Source organism: Trachypithecus francoisi, unplaced genomic scaffold, assembly GCF_009764315.1.
Source record: "Trachypithecus francoisi isolate TF-2019V2 unplaced genomic scaffold, Tfra_2.0 Lachesis_group10, whole genome shotgun sequence".
In the NCBI taxonomy this organism is placed as follows: Eukaryota; Metazoa; Chordata; class Mammalia; order Primates; family Cercopithecidae; genus Trachypithecus; species Trachypithecus francoisi.
In genome coordinates this window covers 88830932-88857147 of record NW_022681455.1, presented here as the reverse complement: position 1 = coordinate 88857147, position 26216 = coordinate 88830932, and the positions used below count along the sequence as shown (strand labels likewise).

General features: G+C 40.0%; 1 protein-coding gene and 1 long non-coding RNA gene across 2 annotated transcripts in view; one reads left to right on the top strand and one right to left on the bottom strand.

Moving 5' to 3' along the window:
* N4BP1 (NEDD4 binding protein 1) overlaps positions 1-26216 on the top strand; it is a 75580-nt gene that overhangs the window by 16119 nt on the left and 33245 nt on the right. The window lies entirely within an intron of this gene.
* LOC117087758 overlaps positions 7503-26216 on the bottom strand; it is a 77859-nt gene continuing 59145 nt past the window's right edge. Inside the window, exon 3 of the long non-coding RNA XR_004438903.1 lies at positions 7503-7552. This is a non-coding gene — a long non-coding RNA (uncharacterized LOC117087758). The remainder of the gene's footprint in view (positions 7553-26216) is intronic.

Sequence of the window (26216 nt, the reverse complement as noted above, 5' to 3'; positions counted from 1 at the left end):
TTTTTTGTAGTTTACTTAAAAGGCAAACAAAAACCTTTTGTTATCTTTTAATGTTACATAAAAATTCTTTTCAAAAGAGAAAACCAGATTTAATGTTTGCATTAGTGCATCTTTAAAATGCTAACGCTAGGTGATTTTTTTTTTTTTTTCTTTTTTTTTTTTGAGACAGAGTATTGCTCTGTTGCCCAGGCTGGAGGGCAGTGGCACAATCTCAGCTCACTGCAACCTCCGCCTACCGGGTTCAAGCAACTCTTTTGTCTCAGCCTCCTGAATAGCTGGCACTACAGGTGCTGCCACCACACCTGGCTAATTTTTAGTAGAGATGGTGTTTCACCATATTGGTCAGGCTAGTCTCAAACTCCTGACCTCAGGTGATCTGCCTGCCTCAGCCTCCCAAAGTGCTGAGATTACAGGCATGAGCCACCATGCCTAGCCTAAATTTAGTTTAATAGCATTTTACAAATCTATTCGGTTTTAATTAGTTTGACCATAAGGTAAGATTCTTATAAACCTTTTATAACCCTTTACAATATTTTTTTTGTTAAAGAGCAGAACAGTGTTTTAGGAAAACTCCATTGCACTTTTATTCCAGTGTTCAATTTATGGAAAAACAGAATAACACCCCTTTAGCCAATATGTTTACACACATTAATTTTTTATAAACCTTTCACAACTCGTTTAAACCTTTAGATTTTTCCTTCCTCACTTAACACAATCCTTTAACCCTCTAAACTTAGGCGAGAAATTCATATTCCCATGCCTTCTTAAAATCTTTTACCAGAAGTACATTCTACTTTCTTTACACACCTTGTATGTAGAACTGTTTCTTCAGTAGTCTCAAATACATGTTACGCTGTTAACTCTTAGCAACTTTTACTTTCAGTGAAAAACCTGGTTAGTAAGCAATTGTAATTACGTACCAGGTGTGGAGCCTAGAACAGACACCAGTCAGAAGTGCAGATAAGATCTGACTTTCCAGCATAGCCAGGGGATTTGGCTAACTCCACATGTCCCCAGACTTTACCTAGCAGTAAAGTAGGCAGGTTGTAAAGTCATAGTGGCAGTTTATGAAGTATTTAGGAGACCTAATAACCTTTAAATTGTACAACATTTCTTGCATAAATTCCCTTTCATGAATCCTTTCATGACTTAGACCATCTATGACATACTTGGACTTTCTGACTTGTCCTAACCATCCCTCTCTTTAAACAACCAGTCTTTTAACTTTAGGACAAGAATTTACCATACAGGATTCTTTTATATAAAATACTTTCTTTATGGGGGCTAATTTCACATGTCCCCAGGCCTTACCTAGAATGTAATGGCTCCGAGGTAGGTATATTGAACAATTTTCAAAAGTTAAAAGAAGCAGTTTATGACCTTAGAGCATTTAGCAAACCTAATATTTGACCTAATTTAGACGAAACGTCCAAATTTGGAAGATACTTTTACCAGTAATCTTTAAAAGTGTTTATTACCAAAAGATTACTAAAGTTATATGAACTAAAGGGCATTAGTTTTAGTTTTTCTGACAAAATGTCTGATTTAAGTGCTTATTTTTCTTTAAGCTAGTTAATCAGAGCTCTTTTATATAAACATCACATACAACACATACACAGACAGAATATCCAGTAGTTATAACATTTTTCATTTGCCAGTTTCTTAAGTTGGATTACTGGCTTCAGGGCAGAACCCTTCAAGAAACAAGGCAAGGAAAGCATGCAGTTCCTAGGGCCTAAAAAGCAGGCAGAGCTGGAAAGCAAAACATTCTCAAAATTAAGGGTCCCATTTTTATATTGCATCCTGGATTTTCAAAAGGGAAATGCTGTTGGAGAAGATGGTGCAATGTTTTTACCATGCATTTAACTGCCTGGCAACCCAAACCCAGTCAGCCCATTTTATTTTGTTTTTGTTTTATCGTGATGGAATCTTGCCCTGTCACCCAGGCTAGAATACAGTGGTGTGACCTTGGCTCATTGCAACCTCCACCTCCCGGCAATCAGCCCATTTTGTAATTAGACCATGCCCCATGGGAGTCTCATCTCTCATTAGAGGGTGGGGATTTTTCCTCCTTGCCTTCCAGGTGGCCAGGAGCATGCTTTTTTGATTAAAGCATGCAGTGAGCCAAGTATCCCTCCATAACTCTTATTAGCCATCCCTTAAAGTATATTTTGTACCTAGTTATTACACACCAAGACTAAAACCTCTCTCATAATGCAGAGTAATTTCTGATACCCCCAAAACTTGAAAAAAAAAAAAAAAGTATGTCAGGTAACATAATGTAAAGCTGAACAGAGCCTTAGATTTTGAGAGTAATCTATCCATTTTCAACTCGTGGGGTTCCATGAGGAAAACAGGTTTTGTGCTTTTTTTTTTTCCAAAATGGAAGCTGTTAGAAATTATAGAAATTATCTTAAGTTCTCTCATGTGGGTATCAGGAGGGCAAAGTAGAGAAATAATTCAGTTGACTGAGAAGAAAAAAACTTTTTCTCAAAAACAACCAATATCCAAGAAGAAAAAAAAAACAAGGCCTTTTAAAATATATATAGCTTAGATATCCATTTTTAAGTTGATTTTAACCATAGAGCTCTTTTTAAAATTTTTTTTTAAAAATCTCTTATTGTCAGACTCTAGCCAGGACAGTCAATATTTCTAGCTTTTGAACGCAAATTTGCCACAGCTAACTTCCCATGTGAAATTAATACATTTTAGCTAAGGTTATAACTTAACCATGGACCCATAAGGTGTTTCAAAGAGATGGTAAGCAGCTTCCTTTTACAAGATTTAGAATCTTCCCAAGGGTAGTGTTTTGTTTTTTCTAAGACCACCAGATCGGGCGTAAAGGAACCAGCCACTAGGCAAGGGTAGGAGCAAAACTGCAAGTTTATTTTGGTCACCTAGCTTCAGGGGAAGAAGGTGGGTAAGGAGAGGTCTGTTGGCCTCCGGCAAATGAGGCCCACAGAGTTCCCCGTGCTGCTCTCGGACGGAGTTCCGACAGTCCCGACCGCAGTCGGGAAGCTGGGAAGTCCGCGCGTGGCACTCGTCCGGAGCGGCTTTTCTGGGAGTGGGAGGGCTATAGGCGGGGCACAGGCGTGTCCGGGGGCGTTCCGCAGGTGCGACCAGGTAAATCTTGGTCTCTTCAGGTTGACGTCACCTGGCGCATGCCCAGTTGGTCTGCACCTTCCCGGGCGTCGGCTGCATTTTCGAGCGCGCGGGAAAAGTTGGGGGATGAAGAACCCGGAAGTGCGCCATCTTGCCTCCGTTCGTCCAAACAGGTAGCTTGGAGAAAGAAAAATTCAAGACACGAAATCAGAAGCTAGCCATTGGAGTGGGGGTAAGACCCTCAAAAAGTGGCAAAGTTACACAAATAACCAGAAAGGAATCATTTCCAAAGCCAAGAATTCAACCGGGGCTGCCCCTGTCAAAAGACAAAAGCCTTGTCTACTGAGTTACAACATTCAGTAGGTTCTATTGCTCTTCCCAGAAGGTGCCTAGAGGAGCCAATTTCAAGCTTGCAACAGCTTTTAACTGCTCAAGATGATTTTTGACTTCTGTCAGCAGTTCCTTCAGAGATCGCCACCATATACAGAAACATACACAAAGACAAAACAGACAGAAGGGCTTCCAAATCAAGATCCCTAACCCAGAATTCCAGAGTACCCCTTCCAAACTATCCTCCTATTCTCTGTCTGAGAAATCTCCCCTAAATCTTCTGGATTGAGGAGAAGTCTCCCTAACTAAGACTCTTCCTACTAATTAGGGAGAGCCAACTGAGACCCCGAAGGAGCCGAACCAAGACAGACACTCCGTGGTGGAGCTGCAGACACATACCACACCATGGGGCTACAGAACCATTTGGGAGAAGGAAGGAACTGTGGCAGTGCCTAGGATACTCACTGAACCAGACACCCCAATAATGGGGCTACAGACAGGCAGTCTGTGATAGGGCTACAGTTATTGGACATCTCCCCAGGATTGTTTATCCATTGCGATTAAATTCATGCACATTGGGTTGGCAATGCTCCATCGGTAGAGATGGTGTCAGAGTCAGCTGCCAGTCCGAAAGAACTAGGCAGCCACTTGGGCTGGCCTCTGGATCCATTGCCAGAGGGGTGCTACCAAACCACAGGCAGGTAGCCACAAGAGCAATCCCGGACAAGCCTCCAAATTCGTAACCGCCTAACAGGTTCACCTTGCCCTCTGCCTAGACAGAGCCAATGTATCAAGACAGGAATTGCAGTGGAGAAAGAGTAATTTACACACAGCTGGCTGTGTGGAAGACTGGAGTTTTATTATTACTCAAATCCCTCTCCCCCAGCATTCGGGGATTGGTTTTTAAAGATAATTTGCCAGGTAAGGGCTTCGGAAGTGGGGAGTGCTGATTGGTCAGGTTGGAGATGGAATCATGGGGGTCAAAGTGAGGTTTTCTTGCTGTCTTCTGTTCCTGGGTGGGATGGCAGAATTGGTTAAGCCAGATTATGGGTCTGGGTGGTGTCAGCTGATCCATTGAGTGCAGAGTCTGCGAAATATCTCAATCACTGATCTTAGGTTTTACAATAGTGATGTTATCCCCAGGAGCAATTTGGAGGGGTTCAGACTCTTGGAGCCGGAAGCTGTATGACTCCTAAACCATCATATCTAATCTTGTAGCTAATTTGTTAGTCCTGCAAAGGCGGACAGGTCCCCAGGCAAGAAGGGGATCTTTCCGGGAAAGGACTGCTATCAGTTTTGTTTCACAGTCAAACCGTAAACTGAATTCCTTCCCAAGGTTATTTTGACCTACACCCAGGAATGAACAAGGACAGCCCAAAGGTTAGAATCAAGATGGAGTCAATTAGGTCTGATCTCTTTCAGTGTCATAATTTCCTCAGTTATAATTTTTGCAAAGGTGGTTTCACCAATCTACAAAGCAAATTCCTTTGGCAGGTTCTATACCCTTGTAGGGATCTAGGGAAGAGTTCCCCAGGTTGTTTTGTGATTATGACTGATGGGCTGTAAATCGGTTTTCTCACAACTCACTCCATGGGTTTTATTAATTAGCTAAGCAGCTCAAAGAACCCCAGGGAAGACATTTACTGGTTAATTGTAAAGACTATTACAAAGGTTACAGATGAAGCAATGCATAGGGCAAGGTATGAGGGAAAAGGCTTAGAGCTTCCATACCCTCTCCAGGAACGGCACCCTCCAGGATAGGTATTAGCTATCCTGAAACTCTCCAAAGCCAGTCCATTTGGGTTTTTATGGAAGCCTCATTACATAGGCATGATTGATTAAATAGTTGGCACTGATGATTAAACTAACCTTCAGCCCCTCTCCCCTCCCGGGAGGTTGGAAGTAGGGCAGAAATCTCAACCCTGTCATCCTACTTTGGTCTCTCTGCTGACCAACCCCATCCTGAAGCTACCTGTGGATGCCAGTCATAGTTGAACTCATTAGCATATAAAAAAACTATCACTTTGAAATTCTAAGAATTTTAAAAGTTGTATGCCAGGAAATACATATTTCACAGTATCACAGTCTTACAAGTCTTACAATTTGGGATTGTCTTTTATGCCAGACAGAAATCATCTGTATCTATACTGGACAAAAATCTACAAGTTATAATGTAATTTCACAGATTCTGGATATTATTTAATATAAATATGTCAAGCAAAAAAATACATTCTCCTAGGATGTACATTGGCAAACTTTTTCTGTAAAGAGCCAAATGATAAATATAGACTTTGTGGACCACAAAGTCTTTGTTTTATATTCTTTTTTGTTTTGTTTTTTACAGCCCTTTAAAAATGTAAAAACTATTTTGACCTCAGGGGTTGTATATACAAAATAGTCCAAGGGCTGGATTTGCACAAACCAGTATGGTAGCCACTACCCCATGTGGCTGTCTAAATTACTTCAGTGAAATTAAATACTCAGTTCCTTGGTTGCATTTCAAGTGCTAGTGGTCACATGTAACTAGTGGCCACCAATTTGGATTGTACAGCTGTAGGACATTTCCATCATTGCAGAAGTTGTTTTGGACAGTGCTGCCCTAAAGTATGAAGTAATCCGTGATTGGGCCTGCTAGAGAATAGTGTGATATTGAGGCTGGGCATGGTGGCTAACACCTGTAATCCCACCACTTTGGGAGGTCGAGGCAGTTGGATCACTTGAGGTCAGGAGTTCGAGACCAGCCTGGCCAATATGGTGAAAGCACATCTCTACTAAAAATACAAAATTAGCCAGGCATGGTGGCGGGTGCCTGTAATCCCAGCCACTTGGGAGGCTGAGGCAGGAGAATCACTTGAACCCAAGAGGTGGAGGTTGCTGTGAGCCAAGATCCTGCCATTGCACTCCAGCCTGGGTGACAAGAACGAAACTTCATCTCCAAAAAAAAGAAAAAGAAAAAGAAAACATAGTATGACATTGAAAGAACATGCTGCCGTTTTTTTACCTTATTTTCAGGGTTTCAGGGTTTTTGTAATTTTTGTTTATTTCTTCCCCTTCTATATAATATCTGGAGATTATTCTTGATATCACACACACACAGCAATCTCTTTGTATTTGGGTGATGGTAAGATGTATTAGTAGCTAGTGAAGGTAGAGAATAATCCTCAGGAAATTTCATAGGAAATCTTACATTGCGTTTTAAATAGCCAGATGAGATTTTTGTTTATTTTTTGTTTTTAATCTGTTCTTATTGACTCTTCTAAAACTAGGAAACCAACCTAAAGAAAAAAAATCAAGAAAATTATCTCTACATACTTCACCTGTAGTATCTGTACATTTAGATGAATTCTTCTCTCTTCAGAATTCCCAAAATCTGCCAAAATTTCAGGCTTTCCAGGAGTTGACCTTAATACAGAACAGAAGGCTGAGATCCTGCACCATAGGATAGGCACCAGGCCAGTTTCCTGAGCGTGAGTTCAACACATGAACTACAGTTCTTGTTCTTTAATAGTGACTATTCTATACCTTATTAAATAAAATTCTTATGTAATTCCAGATATGGCCTGGGTTGCACAATCAGTTTGTCTGATTCTCTTCTGGTAAAAAGGGGGCCAGATTCTTAATGATCTTACGCAAGCAGCTGCATATCATGAAAAGTGAAGAGAGCCAGTGAAAGTATTTTTAATTCCTGAATTTTGAGAGTCAGGGAAAACAAGATAACATTTTGAAAGTGTTTTCTTTCCATTTGTAAAAGCGTAGCTTGCTAAGTGGAGGGTTAGAAATTAATGAAAAGGGGCTTCTTCATATACCTGAGAGAAAATAGAACATTATAAAAAAATCAACTATATTTCATATAACTAGAGTTAGATTTCTTTCATTAATTCATTCAGTCATTACATTGTGTTCCACTAGATCTTGGGTTGTCTGCTTCACAGAGGGTCCCAGAAATCTCAGCTGAGTCCGTTGGTGTAGTCCAGCCCGTTGCTTAAGGGATGTCGCTTATACTCCAAACTTTGTATCCATGAGTCAGTTTCTTGAAGTATCGGTGGTCAAGAGTGTCTGGCATAGTCTCTTCTGCAAGACTCCGGGACTGTCATCCTTTGTCGTAGACCCACTTTCTATGCTGTAGTCAGTAGCAGAGGTATATCACAAGGAAGAGAGGAAAGAAGAAACCAGTTGTTAATGATGAGACTGGATAACCATGGTCAGTTTATACAATAACCAACAAAATCAGGATGGAGGAGAGTTAAAATCTATTGAGGTATAGTACATAACTGTTTCTTAAGATTGGAGCAGTGTTTATCTGAAAGCTAAGAACATATTGTGGGCATTGACAAGGCCCTAAGGCCTTCCAATCTATCTTGTAAAGTGTGTAGCCTCTAAAAAAAAAAAGTTGAAAGTTTTTATCTGTACAAAAGTATCCAGAGAAGACCATGCTTCCTCTTTGATTTGACAGAAACTAATCATGTTGAGCTATTTAAGAAACTCAGAATACTCCAAAGAAATTAGTTTTAACATCCTTCTTGTTATAAGGTGAAAAAAATAAATCTTTGTGATTTCCCAGAGACCTTTAGGAACCTCCAGAGATAGTTTAGGTGTAAAAGAGTTGCATACTACTCAGCAATAGAAAAGGATAAATTGCTGACTGATACATCCAACAAGGTGGATTACTCTCAAAACTGTTACGCTGCATGGAAGAGCCTTACCAAAAGAGTATATATACTGTTGTAATCCTGCTCTTGTCACATTATAGACAAGGGTAAACTAATTGTGTAGTTATGGTGAAAAAAAAAATCAGAATAATTAGAACAAAACAACTGGAAAAAGACATTAAACCCAGACTGGGTATTAGATTAAGAAACTGTTTTGCCGGGTGCAGTAATGACATTGTGATTATATTAAAAAGAGCATGTGTATGTATGTGGTAAAATTATATACTTGGTGGTTAAGCATGGTGGTGTGCACCTGTGGTGCCAGCTACTGAGAAGGCTGAGGTGGGAACATGGTTTGAGGCCAGCATTTTGAGGCTGCAGTGCACTGTGTTCACACCTATGAATGCACACCATCTGGACAACATAGTGAGACCCATCTCTAAACAAAAGTGAAAAATTCTTTGTCTCACTTGGAAATTAATCACATATTCCAAAGAGTAACCATTAATTAATATCAGTTTAACTAAAGTCTTGAAGTTAATTAATGATCTTGGAAGTTATGCTTGTACTGACAACTGAGCAACTTCCAACTTCTGGTATCAAAAAGTTTGGCTGGGCGCAGTGGCTCACACCTGTAATCCCAGCACTTTGGGAGGCCGAGGCGGGTGGATCACTTGAGATCAGGAGTTCGACACCAGCCTGGCCAACATGGTGAAACCTCATTTCTACTAAAAATACAAAAATTAGCCGGGCATGGTGGCGTCTACCTGTAGTCCCAGCTACTCGGGAGGCTGAGGCAGGATAATTGCTTGAACCCAGGAGTTGGAGGTTGCAGTGAGCCGAGATCGTGCCACTGCACTCCAGCTTGGGCAACAGAGTGAGACTTTGTCTCAAAAAAAAAAAAAAAAAGCCAGGCATGGTGGCACATGCCTGTAATCCCAGCTACTTGGGATTAGAGAATCACTTGAACCCAGGAGGTGGAGGTTGCAGTGAGTCGAGATCGCGCCAGGGCACTCCAGCCCGGGCGACAGAGTGAGACTCCATTTCAAAAAAAAAAAAAAGTTTGTCAATATTATAATTTTATTTAGTTGAACATATAATTTTATATATATATATATTTTTTAATAGAGACAGGGTCTCACCATGTTGCCCAGGCTGGTCTTGAACTCCTGGGCTCAAGCAGTCCTTCTGCCTTAGCCTCCCAAAGTGCTGGAATTACAGATGTGAGCCACCACACTGGGCCAAATTTTATATTTTTCATAATCATAAATATATATGAGTAATATTAGCTTACCTCATCAGTAAAGCGTAGGAAGTTTAATCTCTGTGAGAAAAACATTTAAAAAAAATGTGTAGGCCGAGTGACGTGACTCACGCCTGTAATCCTAGCACTTTGGGAGGCCAAGTGGGTGGATCATTTGAGGTCGGGAGTTCAAGACCAGCCTGACCAACATGGGGAAACCCCATCTCTACTAAAAGTACAAAAAAATTAGGCATGGTGGCAGGTGCCTGTAATCTCAGCAACTTGGGAGGCTGAGGCAGGAGAATCACTTGAACCCAGGAGGCAGAGGTTGCAGTGAGCTGAGATCACGCCACTTCACTCTAGCCTAAGTGACAAAGCGTGACTCTATCTCAAAAAAAAAAAAAAAAGTATAGATTTATTATATTCTACACTGGTAAAATCAGGGAAAGGACATCTATTTTTAAATTAGTATTAAAATAATCAAATAATACTGATTTGCCTAAGAATTATTTTGATTACACAAATTTGGATTCTTAAATAACAATGATTTTGATCTGTTAGTTTTTGTGAGTTTTGGAGTTTTTCTATTTGTTGTTTTTTTTTAAGAGATGGTGATCTCTCAGTGTGTTATTAGCTGGACTCAGAACTCCTGGGCTCAAATGATCCTCCTGCCTCACCCTCCCAAGTAGCTGGGAATACAGGCATGTATCACTACACCCAGCCTGTGTTTGGTTTTTTGTCCTTAAAAGGCTAACATGTTTAAAGTATTAGATGTTTAGTTTCATTATGTTTTAGGAATTCTAGAAATATAGAGTTAAGGAATTTCTTGTAATTCTTTGTCAACCAACTAGAATAGAGATTGAGAAGCTTTTTATAATCTAATATATTAATAGCCCTGGAGATAGTTCTCATTCATACCACGAAAAATAAGGCTTTTCTTGTATTCACAAATGCACAGAGAACTTTCAGCTTCAACAGTCTTAATCACAGGTAAAAATTGAGAAGCACATAACTGGTCCACATTTCAAAAAGACAGTTCTTTCATTGGTCCTGACATGTGATCTTGCACTAACAAAAACACAGATAAGACTAAAACCAGATTTTCTTGAGGTGTCTTGTCTGACAGAAAATAGATCCCTATTGTCTACCTGACAGATCACAATATGGACAGACCATAAAATCAGATTCCTAGCCAAGATCAGTTATCAGCCATGCATAGAACAGATTCATGTATACAGAGGGTGCAGTTGAAACTGGCCTAGGGATTCGTATCCACTGGTCTCTGGGCCAGTGTGGACAGGGACATTTGGCTAAGAATCATCAAACGAAAACACATTATCAGAAGAAAAGGATACAACAGAGAAATAGCAGAAGTAAAATTCTCTGGCTGCTGCTTATTCTCTTGGTACTCTGGGAGCCAAAATGAGACATGCTTAGGTTTAAGAAGCTGATGAAGTGCCCTTCTGGGACGACTCAGTTTAGTAGCTCCAGCAGATGGGAGTCCCTTTGGGCATCTTGAGTGGGTGCTACTCTACTGCCAAAGTGTAAACATTTTTTTGAAGTTATGTAGGCATGACTTTCAGACAGGTAACTCATGAATGAGGGACTAGCAGGAATGTAGAAGTGGTTCAGAGAGCACTTGAAGTTTTTAAATTTATTTTTTAAATTGACAGATGAAATTGTATTTATTATGTATCCATGATGTTTTGAAGTACATAAGCAATGTGGAATGGTTAAAGCTAGCTAATTAACATGCCTCACATAGATGTCATTTTTGTGGTGAGGACACATATCTATTCTGTTAGCATTTTCCATGACTACAATATATTGTCATTAACTATAGTCACCATGCTGTACAATAGTTCTCTTGAATTTATTCCTACTATCTAACTGTAATCTTGTGTCCTTTGACCAACATCTCCAGAATCCCTTCCCTAAACTGTGCCAGCCTTGGATAACCACCATTCTTCTCTTTTTTTCTAGGAGACCAGCTTTTTTAGATTCCACTTACATCATTTGTCTTTCCATGCCTGGCTTATTTCACTTAACCTCGTTTTCAGGTTTATCCATGATATTGCAAATACCAGGATTTCCTTCTTTTTTTTTTTTTTTTTTTAATGGCTGATAAGTATTCCATTGTTTATATTTACCATATTTTGGTATTTGCAAAAGGGTCCTGGAATCAATCCCCCGTGGACACCAAAGGATGACTGTGTATAACATTTTCTCTTTTATTATTTTATTTATCTATTTGTTGAGACAGGGCCTCACTTTGTCGCCCAGGCTGGAGTGCAGTGATGTGGTCATAGTTAACTGCAGCCTCAAATTCCTGGGCTGAAGCATTTCCCCCACCTCAGCTTCCTGAGTAGATGGGACCACAGGCGAGTTCACCATCATGCCCACCTACTTTTTAAATTTGTTGTAGAGATGGGGTTTCCCTATGTTGCTCAGGCTGTTCTCAAACTCCTGAGCTCAAGTGATCCTCCCACCTTGGCTTCCCAAAGTGCTAGGATTACAGGCATGAGCCACTGCACCCAGCCAGTAATTTTTTTCATGTACAGTGGTTCCCCCTTATCCACAGGGGATATGTTCCAAGGCCCCCAGTAGATACCTAAAACCTTGGATGGTACTGAGTCCTATGTATACAATGTTTTTTTTTCTATACATAGATACCCATGATACCATTAGATACCATTTTAAAGATTAAATTATACACTAGGCACAATAAAGGATTAACAACAATTACTAATAATAGAAAAATATAGCAATATGCTCTAATAAAAGTTATTTTATTATTAAGTGGAGAGCCTTCATGTCTGCATTTAAAGGAAGCAAGCAGTGTATTGCCTCTCTTTGGCATGTCCAAATTGCCAACATTACTACTCTTGTATTTTGGGATCATTATTAAGTAAAATAAGGGCTACCTGAAGACAACCACCTAGATCCTGCTACAGTCGATCTGATAACCACGGCAGCTACTATCTATTGGGCAAGTAGTATATACTGCATGGATACACCAGACAGAGGAATGATTCCAATACTGGATGGTGGAAGATTTCACTGCACTGCTTAGAAGAGGGCACAATTTAGAATTTATGAATTGCTTATTTCTGGAGTTTTCTGTTTAATATTTTCATAACATGCTTGACCAAGGGTAACTGAAACCACACATAACGGGGAACTGACTACTGTACCTGTTGGCCATTTGTATATCTTCTTTTGATAAATGTGTCTATTCAAATCTTTGCTCATTTTTTACTTGTTTTCTTGCTATTGTTGTTTTGAGTTCCTTTTATATTTTTGGATATTAACCTCTTATGTGTATAGTTTGCAAATACTGTCTCTCATTCTGTAGGTAATCTCTGTTCATTGGTTTCTTGCTTGTCCAGAAGCTTTTATTTGATGTAATTCTTTTAGTCTATTTTGTTTTTGTAGCCTCTGCTTTTGAGGTTATATTTTTTTTTTTTTTTTTTTTGAGACGGAGTCTCGCTCTGTCGCCCAGGCTGGAGTGCAGTGGCCGGATCTCAGCTCACTGCAAGCTCCGCCTCCCGGGTTTACGCCATTCTCCTGCCTCAGCCTCCCGAGTAGCTGGACTACAGGCGCCCGCCACCTCGCCCGGCTAGTTTTTTTTTTGTATTTTTTAGTAGAGACGGGTTTCACCGTGTTAGCCAGGATGGTCTCGATCTCCTGACCTCGTGATCCGCCCGTCTCGGCCTCCCAAAGTGCTGGGATTACAGGCTTGAGCCACCGCGCCCGGCCGAGGTTATATTTTTTAAAATCATTGTCCAGACCAATGTCATGAAGCTTTTCCTCTATATTTTCATCTAGTAGTTTCATAGTTTGGGTTCTAACCTTTAAGTCTTTAACCCATCTTTAGTTGATTATTGTACGTGATGTGAGATAAGGATCTAATATTCTTTTGCATGTGGTTGTGTACTTTTCCCAGTATATTTATTGAAGAGATTGTCCTGAGATATCATTCCATTTATTTGTGTCTTCAATTTCTTTTGTCAGTGTTTTTGTTTTCCGTGTAAAGATTTTTGAACTCTTTGGTTAAATTTATTCCTAAGTAGTTCACTGTTAGTATAGAAACACTACTGATTTTTGTGTTGATTTTGTATTCTGCCACTTTATTGAATTTACTAATTCTGTTTTTTTGGTGGACTCTTATAAGATCATTTCATCTGGGAACAGTTTAACTTTTCTCTTTCTAGTATGGATGTCATATATTTCTCTTGCCTAATTGCTCTAAAACTTTGAATACTGTGTTGAAAGAGTGAGCTTCTTTGTCTTGTTCCAGATCTTACAGCAAGAGCCTTAAATTTTTCCTCATTGAGTATGTTATGAGCTGCAGATTTGTCATATGTGGCATTTATTTGTGTTGAAGTGTTGAGATTTTTTTTTTTTTATCATGAAAAGGCATGAGATTTTATCACATGCTTTTTTGGCATCCAGTGAAGTGATCATATGACTTGTGTTTTTCATTTGCATTTGTATTTGTTCAGCCATCCTTGCATTCCTTGGATGAATCCTACTTGATTTTAGTGAATGATCTTTTTAATGTGTTATTGAATCCTTTTTGCTATAACAGTAGTCTCTTGTCATTTGTGGGTGATTCGTTCCAGGATCTCTCACAGATATGAAAATCTGCAGCTGCTCAAGTCCCTGATATAAAATGGTGTGGTGTTTGCATATAATCTATGTATATTTTCCTATATACTTAAATCATCTTCTTGACCTACTTATAATGCCTTATACAATGTAAATGTGATGTGAATAGTTATATTCTTTAGGAGATAATGACAGGAGAAATGTATGTGTCCAGGACAAATGTAATTTTTTTCTGAGTATTTTCAATCTGTGGTTGATTGAATCCATGGATGCAGAAACCACAGATAGAGAAGGCCGACTATATTTTGTTGAGGGTTTTTGTATCTGTGTTCATCAGGGATATTGGCCTGTGTTTTCTTTTTTGTTTTATCCTCATCTGGTTTTGGTACCAGGGTAATGCTGGCCTCAAAAATGAATTTGGAAGTATTTCCCCTCTTCAGTTTTTTGGAAGAGTTTGAGAGGAATTCATATTAGTTCTTCTTTAAATGTTGGTAGAATTCAGCAGTGAAGCAAGCCATCAGTTCCTGGGCTTTTCTTTTTTTTTTTTTTTTTTTTTTTTTTTTTTTTTTTTTTTTTTTGAGACGGAGTCTCGCTCTGTCGCCCAGGCTGGAGTGCAGTGGCCGGATCTCAGCTCACTGCAAGCTCCGCCTCCCTGGGCTTTTCTTTAATAGGAGACTTCTTATTATTGATTTAGTGTCACTTATTATTAGTTTCTTCAGGTTTTCTAGTCATAATTCAATCTTGGTAGGTTGTATGTATCAAGGAATTTATCCATTTCTTCTGAGTTATCCAATTTGTTCAAGTATAATTGTTCATAATAGTTTTTTATGATCTTCTATATATCTGCATTATCAGTTGTCATCTACTTTTTCATTTCTAATTTTGTCTCTTAGTCTAGCTAAAGGGTTATGAATTCTTAAAACCTTTTAAAAAACAACTCTTCATTTTATTAATATTTTCTATTTTTATAGTCTCTTTCATTTATTTCTGCTCTAATCTTTCATTTATTTCTTTTCTTTTTTTTTTTTTTTTTTTTTTAAGACGGAGTCTTGCTCTGTCGCCCAGGCTGGAGTGTAGTGGCTAGATCTCAGCTCACTACAAGCTCCGCCTCCCAGGTTTATGCCATTCTCCCGCCTCAGCCTCCCGAGTAGCTGAGACTACAGGCGCCTGCCACCTCGCCCGGCTAGTTTTTTGTATTTTTTAATAGAGATGGGGTTTCACCGTGTTCGCCAGGATGGTCTCGATCTCCTGACCTCGTGATCTGCCTGTCTCGACCTCCCAAAGTGCTGGGATTACAGGCTTGAGCCACCACACCCAGCTTCTTTCATTTATTTCTAATCTAATCCTAATTTCCATCTGAGTTTCACCATGTTGCCCAGGCTGCTCTTGAACTGAAAGTGGGGTGTTGATGTTCCCTACAATTACTGTATTATAGTCTGTCCCTTCAAATCTGTTAATATTTGCCTTATGTACTTGAGTGTGTGTGTGTATATATATATGTATGTATATATGGCTGTTATACTGTCATGCTGAATTGACCCCTTCATTATTTCATAATGACTTTGTTTCTTCTAATAGTTTTTGACTTAGAGTTTATTTTATCTGATATAAGTGTAGCTTGTGCCTGCTTTCTTTTGGTTTTCCATTCACATGAAATACCTTTTTCCATCCCTTCACCTTCAGTCTGTGTGTGACCCTACTGGTGAAGTGAGTCTCTTGCAGGCAGCATATACTTGGATCTTTTTTTTTTTTCAGTCACTTTTCTGATCTGTTTACATTCAAGGTTATTATTGGAATACAGTTGCTTGGTTAGATACAGATTGGCTAATATCTTACAGAGCAATGACATTGTAACCTTTTGGGTTATTTTTCTAGCAGACTGAGACAGTTGGCATCTCTACTGGACAAAAATCTACATTTTAATGCATAGCTTCACAGTCTAGACCCTAACCAATAATGAATAATGTGTTAGGCAAAGGTATATTTCCTAGAGAATTAAATAATCTTTGAGTATGCCTAAGAGAGTACTCTCATGTTTGAAAGGCCATTCTTTCCACTTATTTAGAAGTATTTGATAATTTTATTTAACTTTATTCAAACTACTAAAATGAAGCTCCCTTCCCTCCTTTTTGGCCATTCTTTCCCTCTTAAACAATGTTAACCACATCATTAATAACTAGGCTGGATGTCAGCCTGTGTTCCTAAACCTCCTAATTCCTGTTCAGACATGTTCTTATTAGACATTTATTGATTAGTTCAGGGTTTCTCAGCAGTGGCTCTGTTGACATTTTGGGCAGATAGTTGTTGTGGGGGTTGTAGGATATTTAGTAGCTTTTCTGGCCTCTACCCTCTAGTTGCCAGGAGCATCCCCTTGGTTGTGACAACTAGTAATGTCTCTTGGCATTGTCAAATACCTCCAGGAAGGGCAAAATCTTAACTAGTTGAGAACCGTAGTTAAATGACCAAAGCCAGTCCCCACTCTTAATATAATACATTTACAATCTAATAGAGCTGTGATAAATGCTATAATTTAAATAATAAGATACTGTTATGTATAGAAAGCAGAGATTAATACACTTTGGATTTCTTAGAAGGTACTTTTGGGTTAGAGTGAAAGGAAGAAAAGTTTAAACTGGGTTACAGAAATAAGCACGTTAAAGTCTAGACTACAGGGACTTTGAATATTGTTCTCAGAGTCTTGAACGTTACTCCTACACAATGAAGAGCTTTAGAAAGTTTTTGAGCAAGGAAGTGAAATTGGTATGTTTTCAGAACTTTGGTACTGTAACAAAGGAGTAGAGTGTGATAAGACTGAGTGATAGGAAGAAGAGTTTAGAATTAGTTGCCGTGTTCACAAGACTCAGCACCTATGTCACTGAAAGGGAACTTGGGCCAAGGATTGAGTGGAAGAGAACTGTGAACTCTGATTCAGAACTGTTAAGTTTGAGGCATATGTGGGATAACCAGGAGGAAGTACTCAGGGGGTAGTCTTGCAGCCTAAAAAAATGTTAATAGTTGCTTCTTCTTTGAGAAAACATCAAATGGCAGATGACGCCAGTGTAGCTAGGGCTGGTGAGGGGGTGGGGGGTGCAGTAGTGTGACCCAGAGCCCCTGGGGGTCCTGGGATGAGGAACTGCAGAGGCTTCAGCAGGGACATCCAGGGCCAGGGCCCCAGCCAAGGGCAAGAAGTGTATGCCCATTACCAAGCTGGGCCACCTGGTCAAGAACATGAAGATCAAGTCCCTGGAGGAAATCTGTCTCTTCTCCCTGCCCATCAAAGAGTCTGAGATCATTGACTTTTTCCTGGGGGCTTCTCTCAAGGATGAGGTTTTGAAGATTATGCCAGTGCAGAAGCAGACCTGCACTGGCCAGGGCACCAGGTTCAAGGCATTTGTAGCCTTCAGGGACTAGAACGGCCACGTCTAGTGTGGGTATTAAGTGTTCCAAGGAGATGCCATCCGAGGGGCCGTAATCGTGGCCAAGCTTTCCATTGTCCCCATGCACAGAGGTTACTGGGGGAACAAGATTGGCAAGCCCCACACCATCCCTTGCAAGGTGACAGGCCACAGCAGTTCTGTGCTGGTGCACCTCATCCCTGTGTCCAGGGGCACTGGTGTCACCTCAGCCCCGGTGCCCAAGAAGCTGCTGCTGATGGCCGGTATTGATGATTGCTACACCTCAGCCAGGAGCTACATGGCTACCTTGGGTAACTTTGCCAAGACCACCTTTGATGCCATCTCCAAGAGCTACAGCTGCCTGACCCCCGACCTCTGGAAGAAGACTGTGTTCACCAAGTCTCCCTATCTTGACCACCTCGTCAAGACCCACACCAGAGTCTCCATGTAAAGGACCCAGGCTGCAGCTGTGGCTGCAACACAGGGGTTTCATACAAGAAAAATAAAGTTAATTATGCCTGTTAAGAAATGTTAGAGGTTAGAGGTGGAGATTTGGAGTCATCACCAGAACAGTCAAATTTAGGATTACAGCTTGAAGAGTCTATGAAAGTATAGTTGAGGGAGAGGACCAGGAGAGAATTTTGGGAAATTTAAGCAGCAATGACAAAGAAAGTAAAAAAACAGGGGAGATTAGTCAAAGGTAGGAAGTATCTCAGAAGAGTGGAGAGGAAAGAACTTGTCATGGGGAAGTTGGTCGTGCTACATACAGCCCAAGCAGAATGAATACAAAGGAGGAGACTTTGGACTTGGCATTAGTCATCATTGTTGGCATTCAAGAAAGTGGTTTTGGTTTGAATGGGGGTAGATCCAGAAGGCAAGGGATTGCCAGTGAAATGGGGCTTGGGCTACTTTTTTCAAAAAGTGTGAAACCAGGCCTAGTGGCTTACACCTGTAATCATAGCACTTTGGGAGGCTGAGGCAGGAGGATTGCTTGAGGCCAGGAGTTTGAGGCTGCAGTGAGCTATGATCACACCTCTGCACTCTAACCCGGGCAGCAGAGCAAAACCCTGTCTCTAAAATAAAAATGTGAAAATGAAAGGACAGAAATGGAGTAGTTCCACATATCAGCAGTGGATTTGAAGGAAGCTTTCCGTAGGATGTGGGAAACCCAAGCTGTTTATAGGCAGAGGGGCAGCAGTGAAGTAAACAGAGAAGTGATGAAGCAGTAAACAGAGAAGTGATGAAACCTGAGATAAGGCAGAATGCAAAGACATGACTTTGAAAAAGCAGGAGGGAGAAGGAAGTCATGAAAGGTAGAATTTTTAGATGAAATGGAGGAGAAGTCAAAGGGATTCACACATTGACTTCTGGGCTCTGATCAAATACACTTTTTACTAAGAATGAGAAGAATGACAACAGACATGAGATTTGGGAACTTGAAGAGGTTCTGTGGGTAAGAGTGAAGAAAAAATCAGGAGAGCTGAAAGTTTTTGAAGCTGTCAAATTATGGTGATGTAGTGGGGATAGAGTCTACAGTAGACACAGCTGGTCTTGTCTCTAAGAGTACACTCAGAGTGACCATGCAGGGAAGTCCTTTCCTATGGGGCAGATAAGCACCCTTCCAGGAATGAACTTCATAGACATTTTAGAGATGAGGTTAAAGAAAAAGATGGGACAGCAAATGTTGAAATTATATTGGGGAAAAATGGCTAATAAAGGCATTATTAATTTGATAGCAATCATACTAATATAGATGACTAGATAGAGACCTAAAATGAACCTGTTACAGACTTACAGATGAATGATTAAAAGTCTTTTTTTCTGAGGCTTATGTGGTACTTCTAATTCATGTTTATGCTGTAGGACTCATGTTATTGTCTGAAAGTCATATTCTCCTTTTCTCTTAGAGATAATATAGAACACCTCTTATGAAAGAGTCTCCGGAAAAAAAAAAAAAAGCATACTAAAGTGTGCATCCTGTGTTGACAACTACTGGTCTGAACCATTTTAGAAATCCCTCAATATTTTAACAGCTTACTTGCCTGTGTAGTTTCTTTTTCCCCAGTGACTTGTGGTTGACTTGACCATCTTATATTGTGCCATGGTGGGGTGATGCTCCTCAGTAAGTATGTCGTATCTACCCCCATGGTAGCTGGTCTTGGGCTGCTGTGGTTTGTAACCATTGTGTCTGCCTTGAATTTGTTTTTTGCTCTGTTTATTGTCATTTGCTTTTGTATGCTCTTCAGGTAGCACCCAGTGCTGCTCCTTCTACACTTACAGTCAGCTGCTTCTGAGAATATGCAGCCTGGGTGAAGCTGGCAGAGCCTCTTTAGTGTATGCCCATACTAAAAAGTAGAAGATACTGAGTAGTGGTAGTGGTGTGAAGAAACATTTCCCCAGGTCAAACCTGCACACTCTTGAGCCCCTGCTTTGGTCGTTTCTGGTTTTAGCTGTGTTTTGAATGGTAGAAGTTGCCGGGAACTCCTCTCTGGATTTGTGAAATGTTATGATAGAGTTGAGAAAAACTGAATTTATAAAAGGTAGAATAATACAAATTCTATGTACCACATAAAAGAAAGTTACTTACATATCATGCCCCTCCTCCCCTTTTTTTGAAAGCCTGAGTAAAGTAAAACAGAATAGGAACATTGTAGGATGGGGGAGATATTTTTAACTAACACTAAAAATGTGCAGATACCAAGTACAGCCAATTCAAATGATGGATATTTGGATTGCATTATCTTCCTTATGAGTGTAAGTAGTGGCCAAACATCTCAAATTTAATAATGCTGTATACTTTATTGTTCACTTCTGAACTCGAATGTAATGATCAGTTGTTCAGAAGAATAATCAGTACTTCAGAAGAATAAGTTGTTAATGAAATCTGAATCTTAGGGGATAATTGTTTTGGGGGCACCAAAAAAAAATGGGGTTGTGCATGTGAAGCAGTCATAAGCATTTTGCACAGCTCTTTCCCAAAACTATGCAGTTCATCTTGTGATACTGGTTTTAGTTACATGAGGAATACTGTCAGACAGCTCTGTCTGTGCTGAGCATTTCTCTGCCAGTCTTGCCAGTGCTTCCACACTTCCAGCACAAGAGACCCAGGAGCTCTCCTCTGGCCCTCTGTGATGCTTTCAGATATCTGACTCTTACTTAATTTTGTAACCCAAACAATGTCTGAACATATTCCCCTTTGAACATATCACTTTCTGTGAAAGGATTGTTGTATATGCTATGAAAAGTCAATGAATTTGTTGGTAAATAATACCTCAGATTGAGAATTTTATAGTACAAAATTTCTATAAGTTCAAATATATAATATTGACTTAAGTGGATTAAAATGTTGGGAGTTATGTGATTGTCATTTAAAAAATGACAAAAAATTAAGGTAGTTCATTGGTCTTTTTGCAGTTACTTATCTGTCTCAACATCCAATTTAATTTTATGTTTTATTTTGGTTGTATAGTATGGAGAACATTTGAAGTCATTCAGTTAGTTATAGATTTAACGTTTTCAAGCAGCTATTCTTGCATAACAACATTCAATTAAACTAATCCAGAAAAGTAACAGAGAAGTAATAGAAAATGTTTGTTTCGTGGATGAATTACTCAATATTTCATAACTGCTGACATTCCTTATCTCAAATGTCAGATACGAAACAAGCAAAACTTAAAATTAGGGCCAAAACTGTCAGTGACACATCATAGCATGTTATGCATCCACTTCAATAGCATGTTATGCATCCACTTCAAAATTTTTTTATTAAAAGTAGAAGGTGGGTAGTGTACCAAAATAATACATACACATGGTTTAAAACAGAAAATCAAATAGTACTAAAAGATTTATGTGTACAGCAGCAGTTCCTTGTTTCCAACTCTCCCTAACTTCCTAGAGGCAATTTTTTTTTTTTTTTTTTTACTGTTTTTAGCTGTTTGTTCTGATGGTTACCTAAAGAATTATAAATAATAAGCAGTTGACCCTTGAACAAACAACATGGATTTGAACTGCACTGGTCTGCTTATATGCAGATTTTTTTCCACCTCTGAAATAGCGAGACCAATCCCCCCTCCTCCTCAACCTATTCAAAGTGAAGGTAAGGATGAAGGCCTTCATGTAGATCCACTTCCACTTAATGAATAGTAAACACATTTACATTTTCTTAATGACATTTTCTTTTCTCTAGCTTACTTTATCATGAATACAGTATATAATACATTTAACATACAAAATTATATTAATTGTTTCTGTTATTGATAAGGCCTCTAATCAACAGTAGGCTATTTGTAGTTAATTTTGAGGGAGTCAAAACGTGAATTTTCAATTGTATTGGAATGTCGATACCCCTTATCTGTATTGTTCAGGGGTCAGCTATACTACTGGTTTTGTTTGTTTGTTTTTTGTTTTGAGACAAAGTCTCACTCTGTCACCCCAGACTGGAGTTCAGTGGCATGATCTCAGCTCACTGCAACTTCCACCTCCCAGGTCCAAATGATTCTCCTTCCTCAGCCTCCAGAGTAGCTGGGACTACAGTGTGTGCCACCATGCCTGAGTAATTTTTGTATTTTTAGTAGAGATAGGGTTTCACCATGTTGGCCAGGCTGGTCTTGAACTCCTGACCTCAAACAAACAGCCTGCCTTGGCCTCCCAAAGTGCTAGGATTATAGGTGTGAGCCACTGCACCCAGCCTATACTGCCATTTCTTACCAGTTACAGGCATTATTCACTTTCTTTAAGATAAATGAGACAAAAACTATCCCAGTTTTTCCAATATAGTTATGTTTTTTAGTTACCCAGTGCAGAGCCAAGTACTGTACTACATTTATGGGGTTTTTTTGGTACAACTTATTTAATTTTTTCCTAAATTTTTTTTTTTTTTGAGACAGGATCTTGCTCTGTTGCCCAGGCTAGAGTGCAGCTCACTGCAGCATCCACAAGGGCTCAGGCAGTCCTCCCACCTCAGCTTCCTAAATAGCTGCTACTACAGACATGCACCACAATGTTCAGCTAATTTTTTAACTTTTTGTATTGCCCAGGCTGGCCTCAAACTCCTGAGCTCAAGGCCCAAGCCTTTCCTGGAATTTGTATCTGCCCTGTTTTTATCCACTTGTGAAATGTGTTTTATATATACCCTTAATACTTTATAAGTATTTATTTATATCTCTATTTAGCATCCTTTTTGGGAGAACACCTCTAAAATCCTCTTCCCTCCTCTAATCCACTGGTTCCTCAGTTTGTCTGCTGCATAGCTATGACATTTGGACTTCTAGTTGCCACTCTTGGATTGTATAACTAATTATTTCATCTCCCTTATTTTGGTGAATTTCATGTCAGATATCTGTTTGCTAAGAAAAGAATCCATAGGAGTAATTTTCTGGGTCTCTATTCTATATTGTATTTGATATGTAATGTAGATAGGTATAGAATTATAAATTGAAAATCATCTTCCCTTAGAACTTTGGATACATTACTGCCTGCCCGTCCCCCCTCCCCCCTCCCCCGTCATCCAGAATTGCTTTTGAGAATTTGTGACATTCTTATTGTCAATCTTTTGTATGTCCTGTTCCCACCCTGCTCCCAGGATTTTTCTTGTGGGACTTTTGAAAGTAATCATGCCTAGGTATTTTGTTTTTCCTTTCAAGATGTTTCTGGCCTTTAGTTCCAAGAAAGTTGTAATCGTTTCACTAATTATGCTTGGGTTCTTATGTATTTTATTTATTTTTTTGTTTAGAGACAGGGTCTCACCCTGTCACCTTGGCTGGAGTGCAGTGGTGCAAACATGCTCACTGCAGCCTCGACTTCCTGGGCTCAAGTGATCCACTCACCTCAGTCTCCCAGGTGGCTGGGACTACAGGCACATGCCACCATGCCTGGCTAATTTTTGTGTTTTTTTATAGAGATGGGGTTTCTCCATGTTGCCCAGGCTGGTCTCAAACTCCTGGCCTCAAATGATCCGCCCACCTCAGCATCCAAAAGTGTTGGGATTAGAGACTCATGACCTCACCCAGCCTTCTTGTGTATTCTAGTTCTGGGAAATGATTTTGTGTTACTTTTGTATTAATTGCCATTCTCTCTTTTTGACATGCTAGTTATTTGGATTTGGGATATCCTAGGTGGACCTTTAAGGCCTCTTTTCTTATTTTTCCCATTTCTTTGTTTTCATGGTACTTTTAGAAAGGTTTCTTCACCTTTGTCTTTCAGTTTTTCTATTGATTCTTATTTTGGCCATCATATTCTTAATTTGCCCACATTTCTATTCTGATTTCTTTCCTTTTCCTCTTCTTTTTCTTCCTTCCTTTCCCTTCTTTTAGCATCTTGATTCCTGTTCTGTGGGTTCAGTATCATCTTATATCTGTTTGAAACCACTGATTAAAATTTCGTGAAGGTTTTCTTTTGTGCCCTGCATTACCTAGTTTCCTGCAGTTCTCTGTGTGATCTGCTTAATTAGTTTCCATCTTTTGTATTTAGGCCTTTGTTCCAGTGTGGGTGCTTTTGATGTTTGACACTAAATCTGAAATGGAAGCTCTGTATCTGGGCAGAATCTGTCAATAGGTGGGCTTTACCTTGGGTCGGATACAGCAATAGCCCCTTTTGTGGGAGTATTTGTTTTGAGGGTCTTTCATCTGGAGAATAAATCTCTCCTCTTCAGCTTGGCTAGTTGTTGCTGGTGGCCCACTGAGGAGATATGATCAAACTTTCCTTATCCAAGTGGCTGCACAGTAATCTCAATAGTATTTGACCAATGTGAATTCATCTATTCATTTACTCATGTTGGATGGGCAGCATCACTTACATTAACAGGCAAGAAGTTTCCAGTTCTGGGTAAGATAGAGTAAGCTGGCCAGGCACAGTGGCTCACATCTCTAATCCTGGCACTTTGAGAGGCTGAGGCAGAAGGGTCCCTTGAAACCAGGAGTTCTAGACCAGCCTGGCCAGTGTGGTGAAACCTTGTCTCTACTAAAAATACAAAAACTATCCAGGTGAGGTGGCACACTCCTGTAATCCCAGCTACTTGGAAGGCCAAGACAGGAGAAGAGCTTGAACCCAGTGCCACACTGTACTCCAGGCTGGGCAACAGAGCGAGACTCTGTCTCAAAAATTAAAAAAAAAAAATTTTTTTAAAAAGAGTAAGCACACTCCACCCTGTCAGTCCTACTGAATACAGCGATAAAACCCAGGCAGAATGCATACAGCAACTATTTAAGGACCCTGAAAAATAAATAATAGGCAGATTTAGAACAAAGACCAGAATTTAAAGTACCACTAGCTGGGCACAGTGGCTTATGCCTGTAATGCCAGCACTTTGGGAGGCCAAAATGGGTTCATCACCTGAGCTCAGGGGTTCCAGACCACCCTGGGCAACATCTCTACTAAACCCCATCTCTACTAAAATATAAAAAATTAGCTGGGCATGGTGGCACGTGCCTGTAGTCCCAACTACTCGGGAGGCTGTGGCATGAGAATTGACTTGAGTCCCGGAGGCAGAGTTTGCAGTGAGCCAAGATCATGCCACTGCACTCCAGCTTGGGCTGCAGAGTGAGACTCCATCTCAAAAAAGAAAAGAAAAAGTATCATCAAACCAGCAGTGAGTTTACCATTTGTTCCCCTCGTTAATCCTCCAGCATGAACATAACATAGTTCCACCTGGAAGTGGAAATGGGCACCAGGACGCACCAGGAAAAGCCTTCTGGTTTCAGCCCAAGTGACAGAAAAGGAAACATCCAAAACTTAGAGTGAGCCCCCCCTTTTTTTTCTTCTTTATTCTCATGCAACCCAGCCCCAAATAATCATGTAGTGGCAATCAAAGCTTGTAGAAGCCAAAATTCCAACATAGGAGAACCTTTCTCTCTAATTGTAGTTGTGGGCTCCATTGATTTTTCTCTCTGTGTGTCCTGGCTGAATCCAAGCACAGTTGCAGAGGTACAAGGCAGTGGGTTAATCAAAAGCCCCATCTTTCTGGGTGGAGGACCAAGGGGAAAGAGCCCCAGGAAACCAGAAAGCACCAGGTAGATGGCAGAGAGGGAAGAGTTCAGAAAAGTGAGCCATGAAGTTGTTCATGATCCCCTTGGCTGATCCCCAAGGTACACGTGCATGGATCTGTTCCTAATCAGCATAAGAAAGGCTTTTGAGAACTGAATTAACAAAAAGACCACCATCCAAGTCCCAGAATGGCTACACAGTGGCACACATGTGGGATAGATACATAGCGTTGCAGGCCAGGCATGGTGGCTCATGCCTATATTCCCAGCACTTTGGGAGGCCAAGGCAGGTGGATCGCTTGAGCCCAGGAGTGAGTTCAAGGCCAGCCTGGGCTATATGGAGAAACCCTGTCTCTACAAAAAATAGAAAAATTAGCCAGGCATGGTGGCGTGCACCTGTGTTCTCAGCTACTTGGGAGGCTGAGGTGGGTGGATCACTTGAACCCAGGAGATTGAGGCTGCAGTGAGCTATGATGGCACCACTGCACTCCAGCCTAGGTGACAGAGCAAGACCCTGTCTCAAAAATAAAAATTAAAACATAGCATTGCAGGGCTTTGAAAACTGAACTGATATTGGAACCACAGCTCAGAAGACAGGTTGCAGCTTGCAGCCTGAATCTAATTATATCAACTATCTGCTAAAACAAAAGTTTCAGTATTTATAAGATTTAAACAAGATTGAAGGCTTTATAACATAATTTTGCATTGTTCAAAATGGATATAATTCAAAATTGGCATATAAAGGGGTAGGAAAATCTCAACTCATACAGGAAAAGACAGCAGTGCTGAGATGACACAGATGTTGCAGTTATTTGATGAAAGACTAAAATATTCAACCAGCAACTGAAAACACTCCACAGGCAATCTTAAATACTCTTAAAACCATTAGAAAAAGTAAGTTTCAGCA